Raw genomic sequence first — 26,820 nt, 5'->3', positions numbered from 1 at the left:
CTTTCTCTCATTCAACTCTGCTGGGTTGTAATACACAGTAATAGACAGTATCTGTCTCTCCCTACCTCCCTTCCATCCTTCCTTCTTTTCTTCCTTCCTTCCTCTCTTGTTTCCTATTTTTCTTCCCGCTCTTTCTCCTTTTTTCTCTCTTTGAGATGAAAGCTGCATGCAACGAAATACACTGCTCCTAAATGTCCCATTCTCTGAGCTGCGATAAACACAGACTCCATGTAACCAAACCTCTATCAAGACCCAGAGTGATACCATCACCCCATAAAATTTCCTCCTGTGCATCACCAGTCAGTCCCCTCCACCCACCCTCCAATCACTGTTCTGGCTTTTTAAGCCTTATTTATATCTTGCCTGTTCTAGAGCTTCATATATATTCTGGGCGAGAGCTGGGCTTCTTTATCCAATACTTAAAAAAAAAATCCTTAAACCTTGGAAGTGCACATCTTCTTTGTGCTCTAAAAGGCACAGATTCTTTTGCTGCCTCATAGAAGCACGAATTTGTGCTCCGGGAGTCATTTTTGGAGGCAGCTACGCTCACCTGTAGTTACCACCAACTGCTCTACTCTGGGAATCGTTCTTGACTGAGCAATTTTGAGGTAGTCGACCCTGTGTCCTGATTTTGGTCCCTCCAAGCCTGCAGCAGTAGCTTCTCCTTGAGAAGGTGGATGAGGATGGGGGTTGCCTGGCAGGTTTCCTTTATTTATAGAACATGCCCATGCAAGACACTGAGAATCCTGGAAGCGACTATGTTTATCACTGGGTCTGCCTTTGGTCTGTGAATCAGCTCTGTGTTGATTTGATTCTGATTGTTCCAGACAAAGAGGAGATCATGTGCCTCAAAGCATGCCATGCGACCCAGGGTGGGGGCAAGACCTGTGTCTATCTCCCAAGCAGGGTGAGGATTCTTGGCCAACCAGTCAGATGCTGCCTGCTCTGCCTCCAAGGTAGAAAAAGGAGCTGACGTTATCTTTGCAGCTTTTCCAAAGCCATGGGACTCTTTGGACCGCAAGGCAGAGGTCACCCTACTTTCCAAGGTAGATGTGATACATTCAGAAACTAAGAGGGAGCTTCCCAGATGAAATGTACCCTTGGAGGCCTCTCCATCCAAGTGCCACAAGAAGGTACCATTAGGCAGTGAAATCCAGAGGGCCAGGCTGTGCAGCAGGGAGGCTCCTGAGGCCGAACCACTCAGTGTTTTTTGGATACAGGAAGGGTCTTACAGGTGCCTGGCGATCACATGCACGGGTCAGACCCCACCCTTGGAGGGGTTTTAATAGTCTGCATCATGCACCCACATTAATCTAAGAAAGCTGCCACTCCAGTACCTTGATCACGTGCCAGCTGTGAGCTGGTTCTCTCTGTTTTGCATCTCACATGCTTCATTTCATGGGACACACTTTGGATAACCAGACCAGCAGCTATCAAGCTTATCTCCACCAACAGATGATTTTTTTATTTAGCTTTGTACTTTAATGGATCATTGTCTATTGAGCTAAGGCAAAGTCAAGTAATTTTTTTTTTTTTTTTTTTTTTTTTTTTTGCTTATGGCAGTTTAGTTGTTCCACCTTTCTTTTCTATCTCATGTCATGGATCAATCAGATTATCCTCAGCATGTTACAGGAAGATACCCTGTATACCCCCACCTCCACCAAAATAGCATCCTATCTAAACTTCTATGTGCCTTGCTTAAGGCTGGCCAAGAGTGAGAAACTTCCTTGAGTTTTCCAGTCTGGAAATATTGTGATCCTGTAAAAGTCTCATCCAGGCCATAGTCCCTTACAAAAATCTTACCGTGAAGCCTTATTTACAAATATATGGAAACATGAGTGATGACAGACATCGAATTAATAAAGTGCCAGATGCACCTCAAAACAACAGATACTATCAATCATCTCTAAATATTGTCTATGATGACTTCAAAATGAAACCGTGCAGAGTTGGGTACACAATGCATAAGCCTTACCTCTAATTAGCTGCAGACAGAGCTTATAGATAGAGGGAAATTGGACAGGCATCAGAGAAGATAAGGCAGACGGCATGTGCAACTTGGCTGGAATAAAATTCCAGAAAGATAGAGAGATCTCTGATTCAAGTGCATCCAAGAATCATGGGGAAAATATAATGCTTAGATAACAAGACCACTGAGACAATATCGTGCGAGCTCAGGGTGGAGGAGGAAGTGAAGGGTGGGGAAATGGCAGGGGATTGGCCCTAAGACAGACAAAAGGACAGGAAGCTCAGACTTTATATTCTTTTTTTTTTCTTTTTTGTTTTTTTGCCTTTTCTAGGGCCGCTCCCACGGAATATGGAGGTTCCCAGGCTAGGGGTCAAATAGGAGCTGTAGCTGCCAGCCTACGCCACAGCCACAGTAACGCGGGATCCGAGCTACAACCTACACCATAGCTCACGGCAACACTGGATCCTTAACCCACTGAGTGAGGCCAGGGATCGAACTGGCAACCTCAAGGTTCCTAGTCGGATTCATTAACCACTGCGCCACGATGGGAATTCCCAGACTTTATACTCTTTTAAATATATTTTATTTATTTGTTATTTATTTATTTATTTATTTATTCATTCACTTACTGGCTTTTATTTATTGCAGTAAATTACACATAACATAAAATTAACCATGAGTGATCTTCAATACATCAACAATATTGAGGAGTTCCCATCGTGGCTCAGTGGTTAAGGAACCCAACTAGGAACCATGAAGTTGCGGGTTCAGTCCCTGGCCTTGCTCAGTGGATTGAGGATCCGGCGTTGCCATGAGCAGTGGTGTAGGTCGCAGACATGGCTCGGATCTGGCGTTGCTGTGGCTCTGGCGTAGGCCGGTGGCTACAGCTCCGATTCGACCCCTAGCCTGGGAACCTCCATATGCCGCAGGAGTGGCCCTAGAAAAAAAAAAGGCAAAAAGACAAGAAAAAAAAAATATCGAGCAGCCGTTACTGTTATCTAGTTTTGAATGTCTTTACAATTTTAAGGAGATCCTTTGCAACTTTTTAGCTCTAACTTTGAAGCAATGATTTTTTAAAATTTTTTAGAATTTTTATGAGGGTATAGTTGATTGACAGTGTTGTGTCAATTTTTGCTGTGACCCAGTCATATACATATATACATACATATACAAACACACACATATATATACACACACACATTCTTTTTCTCATACTATCTTCCATCATGTTCATGATTTTGATACAGAGACTTCCACTTTCTCTGAATCCAAGGATGCTGCCTAGATGGGAGCTTAGAGGTGGCTAGGTTGGGGAGCGCCTGGCACATCTGATCCATTTGTTGTCTGTCTTATTCACTCAGCGGTTTTTGATGAAAGGCTTTTTAAATTGCTTTTCCCTGGAAATTATTCAAACAGCTCTCCTTCTCTTCTCTTGCACCTGGTCCTGTCCTGGCAGTCAGACTTTGGGATCCTAGAGGAGGGACAAGAGTTTTCTCCATGTCTCTGGGGCCCGTGGCCGGGTCACAGTTAAGAAAGCAGAGATCAGAACATAGCAGTGCATGTATCTTTTTCAATGAAAGTTTTGTCTGGATAAATGTCCAGCAGTGGAATTGCTGGATCATATGGTAGCTCTTTATTTCATTTCCTGAGGCACTCTTAACAATAGCCAGGACATGGAAACAACCTAAATGTCCATTGACAGATGAACGGATTAAGAAGATGTGGTACATATATATACGTGGAATATTACTCAGCCATAAAAAAGACAAACTAATGCCATTTGCAGCAACGTGGATGGAGCTAGAGACTCTCATACTAAGTGAAGTAAGCTGGAAAGAAAAAGACAAATACCATATGATATCACTTATTTGTGGAGTCTAAAATATGGAACAGATGATCCTATCTAAAAAATAACAAACAAACAAACGAAAAACAGAGCATGGCCAAGAAGAACAGACTTGAGGTTCAGTGGGCAGAAGGGGAGGGAGTGGGAGGGATGGGCCTTTGGGGGGTTTTTTGGATACAAACTGTTGTATCTGGAATGGATGGCAATGGGATCCTACTGTACAGCACAGGGAACTGTGTGTGATTGGGTCACTTCATTGTACAACAGAACTTGACAAAGCATTGTAAATCAACTATACTCTAATAGTAATTTTAAAAAAGGAAAAAAAAAAGAAAGAAAGCAGAGGTGGGCAGGCAGGGTCCATCTGTGGGGCTGCCTTGGCTTCTCGGTAAGGTTTATGGCTTTTAAGCAGATGCTTATTGCCTCTTTAAATGTTAAAGAGGCAAGTCCCCTTGAACCCCTGATGGCATTCAATTATGGTCATGGTTATAAAATGTCTCAAATCTTTGGGGAGTGTGAGCCAATCAATAGTGTATTGCAGAGAAGGAACATAAATCTGAGAAGGCTGGTCTTTGCCAGTTTCCTTTTTCTTGCTTCTCACATGTCCTCGCTGGAGAAGCTTGTTTATAAGAGGCTTGTTTGCTGGCTGGAGACCTTTTGGGGAATTATTATCTAACAATAAAGGATGGATGGTGCCCGAGATCTTTAACTCATCGGATGAGGTTTGTTTTGTTTTTGGTTTTTTGTTTGTTTGTTTGTTTGTTTTGCATTTTAGGGCTACATTTGTGGCATATGAAGTTCCCTGGCTAGGGGTCTAATTGGAGCTATAGCCGGCCGGCCTATGCCAGAGCCATACCAACACAGGATCCGAGCTGTGTCTACAGCCTACACCACAGCCATGGCAATGCTGGATCCTTATCCCACTGAGCAGGCCAAGGATTGAACCCATGTCCTCATGGATGCTTGTCAGATTCGTTTTCGCCGAGCCATGATGGGAACTCCCTCAATGAGATTTTTAAAGGCTGTGATATGTAGTTCTCTTTCAAAAGCTATGTTGAGTTCTTTCTTTTTAATTTAGTTTTTCTTATAGTTGATTTACAATGTTCTGCTAATTTCTGCTATACAGCAAAGTGACCCAGTCATATGTATATATACTTTCTTTTTTTTTTTTAATGTCTTCTATCATGTTCCATCACAAGGGATTGGATATAGTTCCCTGTGCAATACAGCAGGATCTTATTGTTTATCCACTCCAAATGCAATAATTTGCATCTACAACCCCAAATTCCCCATCCATCCCACTTCCTCCTACTTGGCAACCACAAGTCTGTTCTCTGTGTCCATGAGTTTGTTTCTGTTCTGTAGATAGGTTCACTTGTGTCATATTTTAGATTCCACATATAAGTGACATCATATGATATTTGTCTTTCTCTTTCTGATTTACTTCACTTAGTATGAGAATCTCTGGTTCCAACCATCTTTATAGCATTTTTCTGGGATTCTTAGGCTGCCCACAATTGCAGAAACGTCTCCCCTTCCCTGCCCTCTTTCTCTGTTTTTTGTTTTGTTGTTGTCCAGTTGAGATAGATTTGCTGTGAAGTGATTCAAAGTTTGTTGGTTTGTTTAATATTTTTTTTCTGAACAATGGCAACTTTGGTTATGTGTATGGCTATGCTTGTTGAAGAAATTATACGGCTACTTTAGACCTAGCAGGATGACCCGGTTGCTAGGGTGCAGGTGCATGCATGCATCCATGCAGAAAGCACTGTATGAGAATGTAAGCTCCGTGAAGCTGGGGACTGGTCTCCTTTACCTATGGGTGTATCCTCAGTGTCTGAAACACAGCCTGGGACCTCGGAGGTGCTCGGTGACATGTTGGGATGGAGCCTGCAGTGATAGGAATTGAAATCACGTATTTTCCTCCCCAAGACTAACCCAGTTGGAATGACTTGTGGAGTCCCCTAGAATTGGAAGGAAAGAAGTAATTTCATGTCAGGCCTCCATGGTTGGTCTCTAAAGTGATTTAGCATCCTGCAGGATCTTGGGCTGTCTAGCTCTTTGAACACATCTCTGAAAAGAAAGTAGCAAAGCCTAAGTGCATTCGAAGGGTCTTCTTGCTTAAAAGAAACTGATTTTTTTTTTTTTAATGCCTGTTTTTCTCTTCATTGCTTTTGGCGATACTTTTACATACATGACCCCCTACCATACATTTTAGGAGGTGGGATTACAATTTTTAAATGAGGTATTTTAAAGCCCCACCATCAGGACGTCCCAGGTACCAAAACGCTTGTCCCTCTGCCATTCTCCAGGAGTGGCTCCTGCTAAGAAGGGTGGGCAGGATGACGGCTAGGAGAGCAGACGTGGGTTGGTGAAGACTCCAAAATCCCTCGGGAATTCCATGACAGTAGCTGGAGATTAGGAGCAGGAGGAGTGGGTGTCATGCAGGGGGTGAGGGGGCCACCTTGGTTCCTAGAGCTGCTCATTGGGACTCTGGAGTCATAGGCACATATATAAAGGAAAGATGTATTGTTATTTATACCAGTATCTGCATTCCACACATGAGGCCAACAAGCCCCCAGGGGGATTGTGGCTTCTCCTCGCTAGACGCTTGGCCAGTAGAAGAGTTGAGCAAGACCCTTCTGAGCCCAAGTTCTTATCTCTTTTTTTTTTTTTTTTTTTTGCCATTTTCTTGGGCTGCTCCCACAGCACATGGAGGTTCCCAGGCTAGGGCTCCAATCGGAGCTGTAGCCACTGGCCTACACCAGAGGCTCAGCAACTTGGGATCCAAGCCATGTCTGTGACCTACACCACAGCTCACGGCAACACTGGATCCTTAACCCACCAAGCAAGGTCAGGGATCGAACAGGCAACCAATCATGGTTCCTAGTCAGATTCATTAACCACTGAGCCATGATGGGAACTCTTGAGCCCAAGTTCTTAACCACCATGCCCTACATCCCTCAGGACCCTGTACTTACAAGTATGGCTGTGACAGTGTTTATGCTGTGGTTCTGACTTCTGCTCTGGAGCCTCTAAGACCAGCCACCACAGCCTGTTCTGGCCCAGGAGTCCCTTGTCTGGCCCCTCTAGTCCTGTCCCTGGACAAAATCAGCATGAGGCTGCAAACGATGCCTGAACCCATGTGTGATCAGGGCCTTAGGACCCAGAAGGGCAGGGCACAGAAGCAGGCCCTAGGTCAACACTTTCCCAAACCACTTCCTCAGGGGGCTTGTGTTCCATGGCACATGGGTTGGTTGTCACCCCCGTTAGCTGGGGCAGTGGCCAATTCCATTTCACTCCTGTCACACGGGGATCCACGAAATGTACAAAATGCCAACTGAAAAGACTAGTGAGGGAAAGACCTAGGGATGGTCTTATCTTTGTAGCCATGGCAACTGCAGCCTAACCCTGGAGGAGGTAGAAGGCCAGGCTCACTGTCCTGTGTGCAGTGCTGCCTTTGACTTTCAGGGAAACCCAGAAGGGGAAAAGCCCATACATCAAAGACGAGGGGTTCTGTGTGCTACTGTTTATTCTTTCTGTGATAGCCGCAACTGGCTTTGAAAACCACCTTTATGAGACAGATTCATCTGTCATGGAAATGCGACAGCCTCCGATGGATGCCTTAGTAGGAAGTCACTGTAGCTGATGCGATGTGTTAAAGTCCCAGAAGAGTGGCTGGGCGATGTCTGATCCTGGCCTGTGGGAGTCTGCTTCTCTCTCGAAGCTGGCATTCCTAGGGCCAGCACTGTCTCAGAAGAATGTCTCCATTTTACCCCAGTCACATTTTATTGCACTTCCTTTTTTTTTGTTTGTTTTTTTTTTTTTTTTTTTTGGCTTTTTGGCTTTTTGGCTTTTTGTCATTTCTTGGGCCACTCCCTCGGCATATGGAGGTTCCCAGGCTAGGGGTCGAATCGGAGCTGTAGATGCCGGCCTACACCACAGCCACAGCAATGCAGGATCCAAGCCGCGTCTGCAAGCTACACCACAGCTCACGGCAACACCGGATCGTTAACTCACTGAGCAAGGGCAGGGATCGAACTGGCAACCTCATGGTTCCTAGTCAGATTCGTTAACCACTGTGCCACAACGGGAACTACTGCACTTCCTTTTATTGTGCATCAAAGATACTGCAGTTTTGGAGTTGCCTTGTGCCACAGAGGGTTACGGATCCAGTGTTGTCATGGCAGTGGCTCAGGTTGCTGTTGTGGCTTGGGTTCAGTCCCCTGCCTGGAAACTTCCACGTGCCATGGGCACAGCCAAAAAAAAAAAAAAAAGAACCAACAACCTACTGTGTTCCTTTTTTTTTTTTTTTACACATTGAAGGGTCTCTGGCAACCTTGCATTGAACAAGTCTATTGGCACCATTTTTCCAACAGCGTTTGCTTACTTTGGTAATTCTCACGAGATTTCAAGTTTTGCCATCAGTACTCTCTTTGTGATGGTGATCTGCCCCCATTGATCTCTGATGTGACTCCTGTGAGTCACTGAAGGCTCATAGGGTGATTATTATTATTTTTAGCAACGAAATGTTTTAATTGAAGGTAGGCACATTGCTTTTTTTAGACATAATGCTATCGCACACTGAATAGACTATACAGTAGGGTGTAAACCTAACTTTTACACGCCCTGGAAAACAAAACAAAAAAAATGTGTGTAACTCCCTTTATTTTGATCTTCACTTTGTTACAGTGACCTGGACCTAAACCCACAGTATCTCTGACATATGCCTGTAGATGTTTGTGTTGTCCAAGTGATGCTGTGATAGAAAATGTTGGGTCTGCCTGGGGCTCAGGACCATACCTTTAGTGAAGTAGATATTTCCTCTTGTCTGTTTTGGGTTTTTTTTTTCCTTTTAGGACCCCACCCGCAGATTATGGAAGTTCTCAGGCTAGGGGTCAAATCGGAGCTGCAGTTGCCGGCCTGCGCCACAGCCACAGCAACCCAGGATCTGAGGCATGTCTGCGACCTACACCACAGCTCATGACAACACTGGATCCTTAACCCACTGATCAAGGCCAGGGATTAAACCCACATCCTCATGGGATACTAGTCGAGTTCCTTACTGCTGAGCCACTAGGGGAACTCCCTCACATGTTTACAAATTAGCTCAATGATCCTTTAGCCTTTTCCTCACCCCAGCCCTCCTCATGGCAGTCACCATGGAACTTGGGGACAAGGGAATATGCTGATTCTATTCGACTGTCCAGCTGAAAATCTATACCTACAGCTACTTCAAGTTAAATTAATTAAAATGAAATCAAACGAAAAATTTCAGTTCCTTATTTCAAATGGCTCTGACATAGGCCAGCACAGAGAGACCGTTTCCATTATTGGTGAAAGGTTTATTGGTTGGCTCTTGTGACTTTCTCACAGCTGTAGGTGTGTGGCATTCTGGCCAATAAATATAAACCAAATCCCCTGGGGTAAAGCTTCTTGGAGGGCAGCTGCAGATGCAGGGTCAGTGTTGTGACCCAGGTGACTTTGAGGATGGAAGCTATGGGGATGGACTGGAGAGATAATTGAGAGCCGATCGTTTAGAGGTCCACTACACTTATTCGTATTTTTACTGCTTTGTCTTTCCCATTCCCGTGTTATAATCATTCCAGCACTAAAATACTACCTCTTTCTTAAATTGGGCAGTTTTTGATCTCAATGCGTCATGGTTTTTCTGATGGGTAAGAGGACAGTTAGAAAAAGCAGTGTACTCTTTTTTTTTTTTTTCTTTTTTATTTCCTAGGGCTGTGACCCATGGCATATGGAGGTTCCCAGGCCAGGGATTGAATTGGAGCTGTAGCTGCTGTTGCACCACAGCCACAGCAATGCCAGATATGAGCCCCATCTGGGACCTACACCACAACTCATGGCAACACCAGACCCTTAACCCACTGAGCGAGGCCAGGGATCAAACCCGAATCCTCACGGATACTAGTTGGATTCATTTCTGCTGCGCCATGATGGGAACTGCAAAGCAGTGTACTCTTGGTAGGCAGGAAAATCTTTCCTTGTCTGTCCTGACCTCCATTTGTTCGCTCATTTCTCTTTTCTTTCCTTCTTTCCTTCCTTCTTTTCATCTTTCTTTCTGTCCTCCTTCTCTCCTTCCCTCCCTCTTTTCCTTCTTTCCTTCCTTCCTTCCAGAAGACATGATCTGACCTGGGAGCCATGGTCTTTTTTTTACTGAATCAAGGGTATTCTTCATCCGTGAATCTATAGAACTCCCTCCCTAGAGTATTACTAAGCAGGTTGACTGTTACTGAGAAGCTGCTTCAGGCTGTTCAGAATTAATGAATCTAGATGCATGGTACCTACCATGCCAAAGACAAGAAGCGAGAACAAAATCTGATAGGTGCTGCAAAACAGCTTAACTCTAGAAATGCCCTTACTTCAAAATACCTTCTCTGGCCTCCCTTTCTTAATCAGAAGTTATTATGGGTTATTTTCTCCTCCCCTGTACGCTGGGCACATGGTGTTCTGAACTAAGAATTCATGAATTCTAATCCTCATCATTGAGTTGGCTTCTTGCCTAACCTTGGGCAGAGGACACACCACGTCTTTAATGCATTCCTCTAGGAATCACATGGAATGCTGTAAGAGCTTTAATTATTAATGGAATTTGCAGAGAACTTGCCTAGCTGTAGAACTTCAGCCAATCTTAATTTTTAATCTTTATAAATACCTTTGAATTTTAATAAGTTCTCAGCGAGGCAGCCATTTAGTCTTTAAACATGGCTTCTACCTTCTGGTTTGATCACATGCTTTGCTGTCTCTCCTCTTCATACCTTCACCTCGGAGGCTGTTTTCTACTGTCATCCACCCCCCTCATATTTTCTCTTATCACAACCATAGTTGTTGAGAAAGTGGAAGCCAGTGCTAAAAAGGGCATCTGAATTTTCTATAAATGTTTGCATTCAAGCTCTCTTTTCTCTTGGGATATCAGAGATGAAAATTTAGGGATGTCACTTTAAGTCACAAGGTAGCCTGTGAAGAAAAAGGAGGTAGTTTCCTCTTCTTACATATGCTTGCTGACTATAAAGCCAGCGTTTTGAAAGCGCTACTGTTACAGGAACAATTTCCTAAGTGGGGGTTAGAAGATGAGGCTCACTCGCAGATGTCTATCTCCCTCAAGTCAGATCTCGAGTTTTGCCATGAAAACTAATGGAAAGTAAGGCTGGTCTTAATCCAAATATTTCCATGAGATAGAAAAGACATCTCCATTTTAGTTTATAAATCACTGGCTTTTCTTCTTCTTTATAGCGGTATTTTCCTAGCCTTGCTAAGGCTTGTCAACCTCAAAGAGCATTAAAGATATATTTTTTCCTTTAAGGAAAAGGAAAAAAGAAAGGTGGATCGTGACATGAGGGTGCTGTAACTATATAGCATTAGGTGAAAAAGGCATATGGCTTGGGATGATGTATGTGCTCTTTTTTTTTTTTTTGTCTTTTTTTTGCCATTTCTTGGGCTGCTCCCGCGGCATATGGAGGTTCCCAGGCTAGGGGTTGAATCGGAGCTGTAGCCGCCGGCCTACGCCAGAGCCACAGCAACGCGGGATCCGAGCCGTGTCTGCAACCTACACCACAGCTCACGGCAACGCCGGATCGTTAACCCACTGAGCAAGGGCAGGGACCGAACCCGCAACCTCATGGTTCCTAGTCGGATTCGTTAACCACTGTGCCACGACGGGAACTCCAAATGCAGTTATCTTTATTCTCGAAGGTACAATACAGGTGGGGAATAGAGAGGGGTAGTGCAAAGGGGAAGAAGGGAGATGGTGGACTTGTCCGGGGAAGGGTAGTTTCCTCAAGTAAAACACTGGGTGGCACTGTTAGCCCCGTGCCAACGTCATGGCGGGGTTTTCAAAGGGGTGTGTGTGTGTGTAATAGAACCTAGGAATGTGCAGGGTCACGATATGGGCATAGAAGCAGGGCTTTCAAAGTACAAGGTGACGTATCCTTCGATGGATGGATAAACAAACAAAATGTGTGTACCTACAGTGAACTGGTAGTCAGCCTTAAAAAAGAAGGGCATTCTCAGAGTTCCTGTCATGGCTTAGCAGTTAACAAACCTGACTTGCATCCATGAGGACATGGGTTCGATCCCTGGCTTCGCTCAGTGGGTTAAGGATCCAGTGTTGTCATGAGCTGTGGTGTAGGTCGCAGATGCAGCTCAGATCTGGTGTTGCTGTGCCTGTGATATAAGCTGGCGCCTACAGCTCTGATTGGACCCCTAGCCTGGGAACCTCCATATGCCATGGGTACAGCCCTAAAAAAGACGAAAAAAAAAAAAAAGGAAGGGAATTCTGACACGCACAACATGGAGAAACTTGAAGGACTATATGCTGAGTGAAATAAGCCAGCCACAAAAGGACAAATACTGTATGGTTCTCCTTACACGAGGTACATGCAGGAGTCAAATTCATAGAGACAAGACATAGAATGGTTGTTGTCAATGGCTGTGGGCCAGGGGAGTGGGGAGTTCTTATTTTTAATGGGTACGAAGTTTTTTAAGAAACGAGCTTGGGAGTTCCTGTTGTGGCACAGTGGTTAACGAATCCGACTAGGAACCATGAGGTTGCGGGTTCGATCCCTGGCCTTGCTCAGTGGGTTAACGATCCGGCGTTGCCGTGAGCTGTGGTGTAGCTTGCAGACGTGGCTCGGATCCTGCATTGCTGTGGCTGTGGTGTAGGCCGGCATCTACAGCTCCGATTCGACCCCTAGCCTGGGAATCTCCATATGCCATGGAATCGGCCCTAGAAAAGGCAAAAAGACAAAAAAAAAAAAAAAAGAAAAAGAAAAAAGAAAGAAATGAGCTTGAAGATGGGTGAGAGGGTGGTTGCACAACAGTGTGAATGTGCTTAAGGCCACTGAACTGTACACTTAGAAATGGTTAAGATGCTAGATTTTGTGCTGTGTGTAATCTATCATGGTTAAAAAAAAAAGTGTCGGGCATAATGAAAGAACAGTGAAGTTTTCTGCTTCACCTGAATGGTAGAAGGTAGAATACCAGAGGTGATGAGAGAAAAACAAGTTCCTACCAAATTATGGAGTTCTCTGGTTGCCTAGTGGTTAAGGATCTGGTGTTGTCACTGCTGTGGCTCGAGTTTTATCCCTAACCTTCTGCATGCCACAGGTGCGGCCAAAAAAAAAAAAAAAAAAGGAGTTTCTACCAAATTGTCTTATAAACCAGTGCTTTCAAAACTGCATGTTTCAGTTCATATTAGTCCTTTTTAAAAAGACATTAAAATCAAATTGAATTAAGTTGGATTTTTTTAAAGTGTATTACCTTATTGAGAGCAGATTGGCTTTATAAAATTTTAGGTGAACACTGGTTTATGTGTACTATGTAAAAACATGTCTTCTTTGGATTGCCATCAAAATCAGGGAATGATCTTATCTGCCTGGTGCCTGAAGATAGTTAACTGGGAGTGTCAGGTGGGTGGGTTCTGCATAAGTGATATTTTTTAGTTTTGTTTTGTTTTTGGTCTTTTTGTCTCCTTAGGGCCATACCCACAGCATATGGAGGTTCCCAGGCGAGGGGTCGAATCGGAGCTGTAGCTGCTGGTCTATGCCACAGCCACACCAGATCTGAGCCGTGTCTGTGACCTACACCACAGCTCACAGCAACACTGGATCCTTAAGCCACTGAGTGAGGCCAGGGATCGAACCTGCAACCTCATGGTTCCAAGTCTGATTTGTTTCTGCTGTGCCACGACAGGAACTCCTGCATGGGTGATTATTAACACAGATTAAAGGAGGAAGGGTCTTGTCCGGTGATGGCAGGGAAAGGAATGAATGAAGACAGGCAGATGTGGGGGAAATGACAGAGGTAGGCAGGTGAGATCTAGCTACTGATTGGCTATATACTGTGAGGACCGGGGGAAATTCTAAATCACTGTGTGTGTGAGAGAAGAGATATGAAGGACACACGGAAGCACCAGGTTGGGGAAGCCAAAGATGCATTCAATTTTTTTTTTTAATTTAAAAAAAATTTTTTAAAGAAAGTATAGTTGATTTACAATGTTCTTTCAATGGGAATGCTTTGCTTTGAAGAGTAGGAAAGACGTTCAGTGAAAAGTTTCCTGGAAACACACTTCAGAGAGCCACAGGACTAGAGATGTTGATGAAGAGAGATCTGTGTGGGAAGAGGATTTGAGCTTTGAGACAAATGGCTGGTTGTAGTTGGAGAGAATGTGTTACGAGGGTGGGAAAAAAAGGGAGACCACCAATTACAAAATTCAAGGCATGGAATGTGTGGAATTCAGGAAGAGCCAAAACAAAAAGAAAATAGGGAAGAGAGGAAACAAGAAAACCAGTGTCATGGGAGAAAAAATATGAGAGGACAAAGAAGATGAAGGCAGAGAGAAAAACTGGATTCAAGAGATGGAGCCAATCAGTAGCCTTGGAGGACAGTTTCACCAGCTCCGATGGGCAGAGGGACCACCTTGGGTGGGGACTGTGGCTCTGTGGTCTGGTAGTGAGGCCCTAAGGCAAATGAGAACCGCAGACGCAGAGAGAGAGATAGATTTGCTTCGGCTTTTCCAGTTGCCTGGTTCTTCCCACTTCTGCCGCCCTTACATCAGTGGCCTTTGCTAAACTTGTGTATTTTCCATCAATATGGAAACACCTCACTATGTTCAAATATTAGTATGTCTAAATGGACCCATTCCACCCCTGCCTAGGATTGGTGAACAATCGTGAGCCCCATCCAGTCACATAACATCCAGGTCCATGAAGACTATAGGTCATCCTAGGACCGACAGAGCTGCTTTTAGAGCTGCTTAGGGAAATTTTCAGGCAGAAGGATCCTTGGTGTTCTTGAGAACTCATGTAGGCAGCTGCCACACCGCCCCTGTGGACAGACTGCTTTGCTTTCATGGGGTCTGTTTATTTCTTTTGTAAAGTGTACCTATTCAATAAACAGCGGCATCTGGCTCTTCCTGACACCTGCCTGGACTTATTCTATATCTTTTTCCTTTTGTAAATGTAATGTTTAAATGTGTGTTCTTTTTTTATTTTTTATTTTATCTGATTTATTTTTTTCTTTTTACAGCCACACCTGCCGCATAAGGCATATGGAGGTTCCTGGGCTAGGGGTCGAATCGTAGCTGCAGTTGCAGGCCTAAACTACAACCATGGCAACACCAAACCTCATTTGCAACCTACACTGCAGTTCATGGCAACTCTGGATCCTTAACCCACTGAATGAGGCCAGGGATCAAACATGCATCCTCATGGATATTATGTCAGGTTCTGAACCCACTGAGCCACAGTGGGAACTCTGGGTGTTCTTTCTCTTAAAAATAAGGAAAACCTTAACCAGTTATGTGGCTTGGGAATATCCAGTATGTTTTGGGGGAAATTTGAAGCATTTCTGTAAAATACAATGGGGGTTAGGTCACCTGCAACAGCCCTGGAGCAAGTGTTGAATCAATCTTTGTTGAACTGAAACGTGAGAATCTCCTTCAAACCACCCAAAACCTATATTTAGCATCACCTACCACTCATAATAAGTGGTGATGAATGTGAACCTGACACCTAGCACTCTGTGTGTCGCTGGCAGGACCATTTCTAATGCAGGTTTTGCTAGATCGTCATATGTGAAAGATGAGGACATCTGGTAAACCCAGTCAGATGGTCCTCATCTGGGAAGGATGGGTTTCGTTTGGATAAGTTGTGCAGCCATTTCCATAGTGACAGAATATTTTTCAGAAAATGAACTGAAAGGCGTGTTGCATTTAACATCCCACTCAGTATTTTGGTAAAAGTCTGTGTTCTTTGGATCCCCGTTATTATTAACAGGAGCAATAAACAAACAGAAACACATTCTGAGTTTACTTTGCTTTCAAAATGTGGAACAAACAATACCACACAGATTTTTTTGGACCTGTCTGGCAAAAATTGCAAAAGCTTTACTTTAATTCTTCTCAGCCTGGTAGATAAGATTTCTACCAGCAACAAATATTGGGGGGGGGGGGGCGGGCGTGAAAATAATAAAGTACCAGGAAATCTGTGAAATAATCTGATAAAGTAACAGATTTGGCCTGGTTGTCTTTGGAGGTATTACTTTTTTCCCTTGAAAGATGACCACTTACTTGCTGGCGTTCCTGTATGGATCTGGTATTGTCTCTGCCGCAGCTTGGGCTGCGGTTGCTGATTGAGGTGCAGGTTCAATCCCTGGCCTGGAGCAGTGGGTTAAAGATCCCATTGTGGCTCAGCAGAAATGAATCTGCCGAGGATCCATGAGGATGCAGGTTCGATCCCCGGCCTTGCTCAGTGGGTTAAAGATCTGGCTGCTATGAGCTGTGGTGTAGATCACGGATGCAGCTCAGATCTGGTGTTGCTCTGGCTGCAGCTAGAGCTCCAATTGGACCGACCCCTAGCCTGGGAACCTCCATATGCCACAGGTGGGGCCCTAAAATAATAAAAAAAATTTTTTTTTTTAAATCCAGCATTGCTGTAGCTGTGGCATAGGTCACATTGGCGGCTTAGATTCAATCTTTGGCCCTGAAACTTCCATGATGCCATGGGTGCAGCCAAAAAAAGCGATTAATATTTGCTTTCCTTTTCCTAGTTTTTTCAAGAATATGAATTTGGTATAAAATAATATGGTCGTGGACTCCTAGCATCTTGTCTTGTGTTTCTTTTTGCTTTGTTCTATTTCTGATGCATTTGAAACCATTCAGAATTTTGCCCAAGTTGACAGTTTCTGAACCTTTTATTTAAGGCCAGTCGATAGCTTTTGGCTGGTTCTTACCTTCTCTATTGATTGTGGCGCCTGTCCCCTGGAGATGCCCTCTGGAAGCCTTTACTACTGGGGAAATACTCAACTGTGTATATCATTAACCAGGGAGCACTATCCTTTTAAGCTGTCAAAATACAGGAAACAGGCTATTCTGATGCCAGCCACCAGAAAAGAGAACTAGGCTTCCTCTGACTGGACCCTTCAACTGCGTGGTCCATTTTATTTGTAGGAGAATGCAGGGAGCCAGTTTACCTCTGGGTCTGCCTGCCTGCCTTTGGCAGATCCTCGGCAGAAGTCTGATGAAGGGATGACTCAATGAACAAGAAACTAGAGCTCAAGCACTTGGGAAGTACAACATGTCAAGTTAGAAGTGACTCGTCTGTTCATGAAAATAGTACAGTGCAAGGCCTTTTCGCAACCCTCAGTTCTTAACCCACTGAGCCACAGCGGGAACTCCTCCGCCTTTTTTCCCTAGACGTTAAAACTCTCCTAAGATGAGCATCGATCATGTTTGTAACCTGATGAAAACAAAGAAAAATAAATCAACAGAAGACTAGTGAAAACACAGAGAGATCTAATTGCTTTTTTGAGGATGGCATTAATTTATTCCATGACACATTCCTTTAATGTTTTCCTCATTTGCAGCAAGTGATGCTTTAGCAGTGGATGCTTTAACAGTGCACCAGGCACATACTAACATACTCAGGGCATTACTGATAAAAACATTAAGTCAACACACCTTTATTGAGCACTTACTACATAGCAGGGGGCTTTCTATGCGCTGTGGGGTATTTATGGATAAATAATGCGTGAGTCAGGCCCTCAAGGAGCTCACTTATGATGCAGGTGGGACCACAGCCAGAACTGTTCATAATGAATGGTAGCTTTTAGTGGCAAACTGTTCCTTACAAGCAAGGAAAGTGCTTCGTCCATATTAAAAACTTATCCAGGGCCAGGAGGCCTGCCTCTGATATTTTTAAACTAAACTTTTTTACTTTGAGAGAATAGTCGATTCACAGGCAGTGGTTAGAGATAAGCCCATGTCTCTTTTACTCAGTTTCCCAATGGTAACATCTTGTAAAACTACGGGATAGTGACATAGCTGGAATAGTGACGTGGATGCAGTCAAGATGTAGAGCATTTTCATCACCAGAATTCCCCATGCTGTCCCCTGCTTTCTTTTCTTTTTCTTTTTTTCTTTTTCTTTATACGGCTGCAACTGATGCATATGGAATTACCCAGGTTAGAGATCCAATTGGAGTTGCAGCTGAGGCCTCCCCTGCAGCCATGGCAACACCAGATCTGAGCCACACTTGGCTTGTGCCAAAGCCAGATCTTTAACCAACTGAGCAAGGCCAGGGTTTGAATCCAGATCCTTACAGAGACTACGCTGGGTTCTTAACCCACTGGGCCACAGTGGGAACTCCCCCCTCCCCTTTTTTTTCATTTTTTTTAAAGTTTTTATTGAAGTAGAGTTGATCACTTACCAGCCTCTTGGCTAAGATCAAGTATAATATCTGTTCTTATCAGTTTAATATCTGATATGTCCTTTGTCCCCATGCTGTTTTATAGCTACACTCATTCCCCGGTCCCGGGTTCCCTCTTCCATAACCCCTTCACAACCACTCATCTGCTATCTATTTCTACAAATTTTTCATTTCAAGAATGTCGCATATATGGAGTCATAAAGGATACAACCATTCAAAGTTTCTGTTTTTTGTTTTTTTTTTTTTTCCACTCAGCATAATTCCCCAGAAGTCCATCCAGGTTTTTGTGTGTATCAACAATTTGTTTTGAAATTCCTTGGTAGCTCAGTGGGTTAAGGATCTGGGGTTGTCACTGCTACAGCGTAGGTTCAATCCCCAGCCCCAGAACTTACACATGCAACTGGTGAGGCCAAAAAACAATTAGTTTCTATTTATTGCTGAGTTATAGTCCACGCTACAGATGTGTCACAGCTTGTTTATCCATTCCCCTGCTGAAGGACATGTGGATTGTCCCCAGTTTGGGGCTATTACATCAAAAGCTGCTATAAAGATGTGTGTACACTGTATGAAGGTAAGTTTTCATTCCTCTAAGATAAATGCCCAGAAGTGCAATTGCTGGGTGGTGTGGTCGTCGCATATGTAGTTGTGGTTTGTGTTGCTTTTTTTTTTTTTTTTTTTTTTTTAAGAAACTTCCAACATGTTTTGCAGAATGGCTGGACCATTTTACATTTCCATCAGCGACGTATGAGAGACCCAGTTCTTCACCCTTGTCAGCATTTGGTGGTGTCACGATTTTTACTTTAGCTGTTCCCATAGGTGTGTGGTGACACTCATTGCAGATTTACTTTGCATTTCCTGAATGGCTAATTATCTCAAACATCTTTTCATGTCCTTATCTGCCATGCCATCTGGAGATGCTTTTCAGTGAAATATCTCTTCGTGTCCAACTTCTAATTGGGTTGGTTGTTGTTTTCTTAACAACTAAGTTTTGAGGAGTTCCCATTGAAGCTCTGCGGAAATGAATCTGACTGGCATCCATGAGGACGGAGGTTCAATCCCTGGCCTTGCTCAGTGGGCTAAGGATCCAGTGTTGCCGTGAGATGTAGTGTAGGTCGCAGGTGCAGCTCAGATCTGACATTGCTGTGGCTGTGGCTACAGTTCCAATTTGACCCCTAGCCTGGGAACCTCCATATGCTGTAGGTGCGGCCCTAAAAAAGCAAAAACAAAAAAACTGAGTTTTGAGAGTTTGTATGTATTCTAGATACTTTGTCAAATATATGGTTGCAAATATTTTCTTCCAGTGTTTTTTGGGGGTCTTTTCATCCCCTTAATAGAATCTTTAGTAAAAACTTTTACTTTTGATTAGGTTAATTTTATTAATTTTTCTTTTCATGTATCATGCTTTCAGAATCAAATCCAGGAATGCTTTGCCTAGCCCTAAATACTGAAGATTGTCTTATGTTTCTTTGTCTCTTAAGAGTTCTAGAGTTTTATGGTTTACATTTAAGCTTAATTTATTTCTTAGTTAGTTTTTGTTTCAGGTGTGAGACGTAGGTCATGGTTCAGATTTTCACCCAAGGATGTCCAGCTGCTGAAGTACCATTTGCTGAAAGGCTATTGTATTAGCTCCTTACAGCTGCCATGAAAAATTACCACAAATGTGATGGTTTAAAGCAACAGAAACATATTCTGTCATATTTCTAGAGGCCAGAAGTCTGAAAGCAATGTCAACAGAGCCTTGTTGCCTCCAAAGGCCCTTGAACATAGTATTTCTCTCCATTTATTTAGATCTTTAATGTCTTTCATCAGCATTGTCGTTTTCAACGTACAAGTTCGGAACATGTATCATGTTAGAGTTCACCTAAGTATTGCGTATCTTTGGAGCAATTTTAAATCATAGTGCATTTTTTGTTTGTTTTTAGGGCTGCACCCATGGCATATGGAAGTTCCCAGGCGAGGGGTCGAATCGGAGCTGCAGCTGCTGGCCTATGCCATAGCCAAAGCAATGCAGGATCCAAGCAACATCTTTGACCTACACCCCAGCTCACGGCAATGCTGGATCCTTTAACCCACTGGCCAGGGATCAAACCCGCATCCTCATAGATTCTAGGCAGGTTTGTTAACTGCTGAGCCATGACGGGAACTCCTGGCATTGCCTTTTTAATGTTGATGTCCACACATTCATTGTTAGCTTAGAGAAATAAAATTGACTTCATGTTTATTTTGTATCCTGCACCCTTGCTGAACTCATTTTCTTTAGGCAGGGTTTTTTTGGTAGATTGTGTGGAATTTTATATATAGACTGTCATGGCCTTTTCAAATAGAGATACTTTTATTTCTTCTTGTCCCATATGTATTCTTGTTATTTCCTTTTTTGCTTTGTTGCACTGGTTAGAACGTCCACTACTGTGTTGAATAAGGAGAGAGAGCCGAAATCCTTGCCTCATTCTGATCTTAAAGGGAAGTAAATACATTGTAAATATATTGCTTTTTACAATTAAGTATAATGTTATCTGTAGGTTTTTTGTGTATGTTCACACCAAGTTGAGGACGTTTCCCTCTGTTCTCAGTGTTTTGAGAGTATCCGTCATGAACAAGTGTGGAAAATTGTCAAATGCTTTTTCTTCATAAGTTGGTAAAAATCAGGTGATTTTTATTCTTAAGCCTGTTAATACAGTGGATTGCACTGATTGGCTTTTGAATATTGAACCAATTTTCCATCCCAGAAATAAATTCTACTTGGTCATGGTGTATAGTTCTTTTTATATATTAAAGAATTCTATTTGTTAGTATTTTGTTAAGAATTTTTACTTCTGTATTTATGAAGGATATTTATTTGTAGATTTCTTTGTTGCACTATCTTCATCTGCTTTGGTAGCAGGGTAATAATAGCTTTAAAAATGAATTTAGAAATACTCTCTCTTCAGAGTTCCCTTTGTGGAGCAGCAGGTTATGAACCTGACTAGTATCCATGAGAATGTGGGTTCAATTCTCAGCGTCACTCAGTGGGTTAAGGATCTGGTGTTGCCGTGAGCTGTGGTGTAGGTGATAGATGCGGCTCGGACCCAATATTGCTGTGGCTGTGGAATAGACCTGCAGCTGCAGCTCTAATTCAACCCCTAGCCTGGGAACCTCCATATGCGGCCAGGGCAGCCCTAAATAGAAGAAAGAAAGAAAGAAAGAAAGAAAGAAAGAGAGAGAGAGAGAGAGAGAAAGGGAGGGAGGGAGGGAGGGAGAGAGAGAGAGAGGGAGGGAGGGAGGAAAGAAGGAAGAGGAAGGAAGGAAAGGAAAGGAAGAAAGAAAGAAAGAAATTCTCATCTATTTTCTGGAAGGAATTATGTGGAATTGGAATTAAATCTCTAAATGTTTGGTAGATGTCTCCAGTGAAACCATCTGGAGCTGGAGATTTCCTTTTGAGGAGTTTTTAAATTTCCTTGGAAGACATAGGGCTGTTCAAATTTTCTATCTCTTATATTGGGTGAATTGTAGTTTCTGCTTTTCAAAGAATTGTGTTATCTCATCCACACTGATCTTATGTGTGTAGAGCTGCTCATAATACTCTATTATTATCCTTTCCATGTCTGTAGTGTCTATAGGGTTTCATTCCTGATTTGGGTAATTTCTGTCTTCTCTTATTGTCTTTGTCAGTTTTTTTTTTTTTTTTTTCCCAGCGACTTGTCAATTTTATTGATCTTTTCAAAGAACCAAATTTTTGGATCAGGGTTTTTCTCTATCGTTTTTGTTTTCAATTTCATTGCTTTCTGTTCTTATCCTTTAAAATGCCTTTGCTTGTTTTGTGCTTATTTTGTACTTCTAGTTTCTTGTGGCAGCTTAGCACATTAATTTGAAGGGGTTTTTTCTTCCTAATGTAAACATTTCATGCTGCAGATTTTCCTCTTGGCGTTTCTTGATCTGAGGTTTATAAATGTTAATATGTTGTGTTTTCATTTTCATTCAGTTCAATGTATTTCTTTAAAATGTCCTTGAAATATCCTTGTTGATCCATGGATTATTTACACAGATGTTGTTTAATTTGCATGTCTCTAGTGTCTTATATTTTCATTCCGTCGTGATTTCTATTTTGACTCCATCGTGGTCAGAGAATACACACTACATGATTTCAACTCATTTAAGTGTGTTGTCATTTGTTCAACATGATCTATCCTGGTACGTGTTCTGTGGGTACTTGGAAAGTTGTTGAGTTGAATGTCTTGTCAATGTCATTTAGAGTCTATTGGTTAATGGTGTTTTCAGGTCGTCTTCATCCTTCATCGGTCTAGTAGTTTTATCAATTATTGAAAGAGAGATATTGAAGTCTCCAGTGATAATTGTGAAATTGTTTATTTCTCCTTTCAGTTTACCTCACTTTTTTCTTACAAATTTTCCCACCCTCTTGGTGCAATCACATTTAGAACTGCTATGCCTTTTTGGTGGATTGATCATTTTATCAATTATATAATATCCCTCTCTGGTAATTGTCTTTCTCTGAAGTTTCCTTTATCGAATATTAATTTAATCATTTCTGCTTTCTTTAAATTGATGCATTTCATGATCATCTTCCATGCACCCTTTTATTTTCAGCTTACCCATATTGTAATAGTTGAAGTGACTTTCTTATAGATGCCATACAGTTGGGTCGTGTTTCTGATCCATATCTCCCTTTCTGTTTTTTTAATTGGAATACTTAGAGCCTTCCGTTTAAGGTAATTATTAATATCTTAGGGTTTAAGTCTCTCGTTTTATTTTTTATTTTCTGTTTATTCTCTTTTGTTGCTGATTTTAGTCCTCTTTCTTCTTCTTCCTGCCTTCTTCTGGTCAATGTCACTTGAACATTTTTTATAGTTCCATTTTGATGTATGTATAGTATTTTTGAATGTGCCCCTTTGTACACCTTTTTAGTGCTTTCTCGTGGTATTATATTAATATAACTTCTCATAGTCTACTGTTTTGATATTTTACCAGTTCAAATGAAATGTAGAAACGTTACTCCCCCTTACATTCCCTTTTCCATTTATAATTTAATTATCTTCAGTATTTTTCATACATACATTTACAGTAAAACAATGTTATAATTTTTGTTTTGCCACCAAACATAAATTAGAAAATTCAAAAAAGAGAAGGCAAATGAATTATATTTGCCAATGATTTTTTTTTTCTTCCCTTGTTCTAAAGGTTATTTTCACTGGATTTATGATTCTGAGTCGATGGTACTTACCTTTCTCTGATCACTTGAATAAGGACGTGTGACTTTCTTCTGGCCTCCATGGTTTCATATGAGAAATTCATTACCATTCAAATAGTTTCTTTCTCACTGCCTTCAAGATTTCATCTTTAGTTTTCAGAAGTTTGATTATAATCTTCATAATGTATATATCTTTGGGTTTATCCTGTTTGGGGTTTATTTCTTAAAGCTTCAGGTTTATGTCTTTTGTTAGATTTGAGAAGTTTCAATCATTATTTCTTCAACTACTTTTTTGGCCATGTTTTCTTTGGCCTTTTCTGGGATTCCAATAACACGAGTGTTACAACTTTTGTTATAGTTCCACACAGTGTCTCAGGCTCTATCTTTGTTTGTTTTCAGTAATTTTTAAACTATTGTTCAGATCTGATAATTTTGTAGTTCTTTCTTCAGGTTTATTCACTCTTTTTCACTGTCTCCTCCACTCTGCAGTTGAGCCCATTTAATAAGTTTTTAAGTTTGGTTTTGCTTTATTCAGTTCTAAAATTCCCATATTCCTTTGGATCCTCTGTCTTTCTTGTGACTTATTTTTGTCCCTCATTTATTTCACATGTGTTTATAATTGTCCACTGAAGCATTTTTTAATGGTGATTGCTTTAAAATCTTTGTCATATAGGAGTTCCCGTCATGGCTCAGTGGTTAACAAATCCGACTAGGAACCATGAGGTTTCGGGTTCGATCCCTGGCCTTGCTCAGTGGGTTAAGGATCCAGTGTTGCTGCGAGCTGTGGTATAGCTTGCAGACTTGGCTCAGAACCCGCATTGCTGTGGCTGCGGTGTAGGCTGGCAGTTACAGCTCTGATTTGACCCCTAGCCTGGGAACCTCCATATGCCACGGGTGCAGCCCTAGAAAAGACAAAAAATAAATAAAATCTTTGTCATATAACTAATATCACTGTCATCCTGGCATTGGCATCTACTGATTGTTTTTTACATTTAGCTTGAGAACTTCTTGGTCCTTAGTGTGATGAGTGGTTTTTGATTGAAAACTGACTATTTGAAGTATTTTGTCCTAAGACTCAGTTCTTAAAAGCTTCTGTTTTAACTAGCTTCCTCTGATAACACCCTAACAAGAAGAAGGGGACTCTGCCTTGTTTCTGGAGGTGAAGGTAAACATCTAGGTTGTTCACTTGATCTCTACTAAACACCAAAAGGGGTGGTCTCCTCACTTCTGTTGGATTGGTGGAAGTTCCAGTACCTCAGTAGACCTGCACTGGTACCTCCTTGTTTGGGAGGCGTGGGAATGCTCCTTACATCTCCTTGTGTATGTCTTCATGGACACCACTGTGTATGGGCTGGGAGACAGGGCAGGAGGAGTGTCCTCTTTCCTACAGGTGGTGGCAAAAGTCCTGACTCTTCACTTGGCTGGACACCACCCCTCCAGGGAAGAATGCAGTGCTTGGTTGCTGCAGGGTAGGGATGAGAGTCTCAGCTCCCCACTTGGCCTTTGCTGGTACAGCTCGGGGTGGTATGACAATTTCTATATGGAATTTGGCAGGCGTAGACAAGTTCCTGTTTATGAGTTTTCCATATTGCTAGGCTGTCCCTCTGCTTATCCTCTAGAAGGAGAGAGCAGCCTTTTGCTGGGGATTTTTCTGTCTGTGTCCATTGGCGTTTTCAGGTTGCAGGCTTCTTCAGCTCCAGGGTATGGATATAGGAAGCAAAAGTAAAAATTCAAGGAACCTATCATCATGGCATTGCAAGGTTTCTAGTGAATCTGCCCTTTCTCCACCTTTTGAGTCTTCTGATGTCAGCTTTATATATATTGTTAAGGGTTCTCAGTAGTGCTTAGAGGGAAATGTTGAGAAGAGTGTATCTACTCCATCATCCTGGAAGCAGAGGTCACATCCACACCACTAGACATCTCAAGCTTTCCTTTGAGCTTTCTGTAAAATTAATGAAGCTGCTCCAGTGTAGATTCGGGATTAGAGGAACTCACCTGGCTAATATTTGGCATTTGAAACCTATCAGTCGTAAGAAAGCAATGTGCAGTATTATGAAGAATGGATCAGGTCTACCTCCATTCTAAGGGAGTCCAGTCTGGTTGTGGAGCATGGTGGCAACAGCTGTATAATAAACAGCAGAGTCTTAGTTTCCATTCATCCGCCCTCTCAGAGTCCCACCAAGTGCCTGGGAAGATGAAACATAAAGTGCCACCATTTGACAAAGAGGCCTCGAAAGGCTTGGCCGGGAAGTTCCCATGGTGGCTCAGCAGGTTACAAACTCAATTACTATCCATGAGGAGGAGGGGTTGATCCCTGGCCTCACTCAGTGGGTTAAGGATCCGGCTTTGCTGTGAACTGTGGTGTAGGTCATGGACACGTGCTCGGATCTGGCATTGCTGTGGGCTGTGATGAAGGCCGGCAGCTGCAGCGCCTGTGTGACCCCTGGCCTGAAGGGAAAAAAAAAAAAAAAAAAAAAAAAAACGACTTGGCTGGGCTTTGTAGTGGGTTCTTGACTTAAAGGAGAACTGAGATGCTGTTAAGGAAATGGAAGGAGAATCCTGGCCAAAGATGGGACTGACTAGTCAAGGTGATCAAAAACAGCAGTGCTGATACCTGCTCCAACACAACAAACCTTGAAAACATTAAGGGAAAAGCTGCCAGGCACAAAAGGACATGTCCTGTATGCTTCCATCCATATGAAATATCCAGAAGAGGTAAATCCATAGAGAGAAAAAACAGATTATTGATTGTCAGGGGCTGTGGGATAGGAAGATGAGAGGTGAGTACTTCACTTTCCATTCAGGGTGATAGACAAAAATCTGGAACTAGATAGCTGGTACTGATGGTTGCACAACGTTATGATGTGCTTAATGCCGCTGAACAGGATACTTTAAAATGGTAAATATTGTGTTCTGTGTATTTTACCACCATTTTAAAAAATGGTGGAAAATGAAAACAAAACAGAAGAAACAAAACTAACAGTGCTTCTAGTCCCAGCGCCTAGCAGACATGACTGGTTGCTCCCAGCACTCTTTCCCACCAAGCCCCAGCCTCTCTGCATAGGGTTCTGTTGCAGGCGTTTCCAATTGATAGGAGGAGACATAGATGAAGAAATCTGTTCTCTGTCTCAGGCAAGAAGCTCCTTCTGGGAACATCTGGTCTGGAGCAGCGCCATGGACCCCGATCCTCCCAGGAACTCCCAGGCTGCTCATTTCTTTAATGAGAATTGGTTCCAGGCTGGATCAGGGCGGAGCCTGCTGATGCCAACCTCAGTTACTACAGCTGAGATTTGCCAAGGGCCGAGTGGCAGAGAAGAAGCCATCTTGCTTTCCTAGGAAGATCCAAGAGAGAGCGGGAAGCTCTAGATTGTTCATTCCTGAAGGTTGCAAAAGGCAGTCTGCTTACAAGTTGAATTTCAGGGGAGAGATGGGAGTGATTTACGGTGACATCTATTAAGCTTTTATAGAACATAATACATGTGTTCTTGCTCCTACTGTAAAATTAATTGTTGCTAATTAGTTAGGGCTGCCAGCTCACTTGTGTGTGAGAGTCTGTCACACTCCCTTCCCCAGTCCTGTTAATTAGCCTTCCGGCGTCTCA

At 42.6% G+C, this 26,820-nt stretch overlaps 1 protein-coding gene and 1 pseudogene across 4 annotated transcripts in view; both read left to right on the top strand.

Moving 5' to 3' along the window:
- Positions 1 to 26,820, top strand: part of NTRK2 (neurotrophic receptor tyrosine kinase 2) — a 394,884-nt gene that overhangs the window by 250,763 nt on the left and 117,301 nt on the right. The window lies entirely within an intron of this gene.
- Positions 18,029 to 18,133, top strand: LOC146399442 (U2 spliceosomal RNA; annotated as a pseudogene).

The sequence above is a fragment of the Sus scrofa genome, chromosome 10 (assembly GCF_054392235.1).
Source record: "Sus scrofa isolate SSC_HxYL_T2T_F1_AM1 chromosome 10, Sscrofa_HxYL_maternal_Yorkshire_Landrace_v2.0, whole genome shotgun sequence".
NCBI lineage: Eukaryota > Metazoa > Chordata > Mammalia > Artiodactyla > Suidae > Sus > Sus scrofa.
This window is presented reverse-complemented; position numbering and strand designations above follow the sequence as displayed.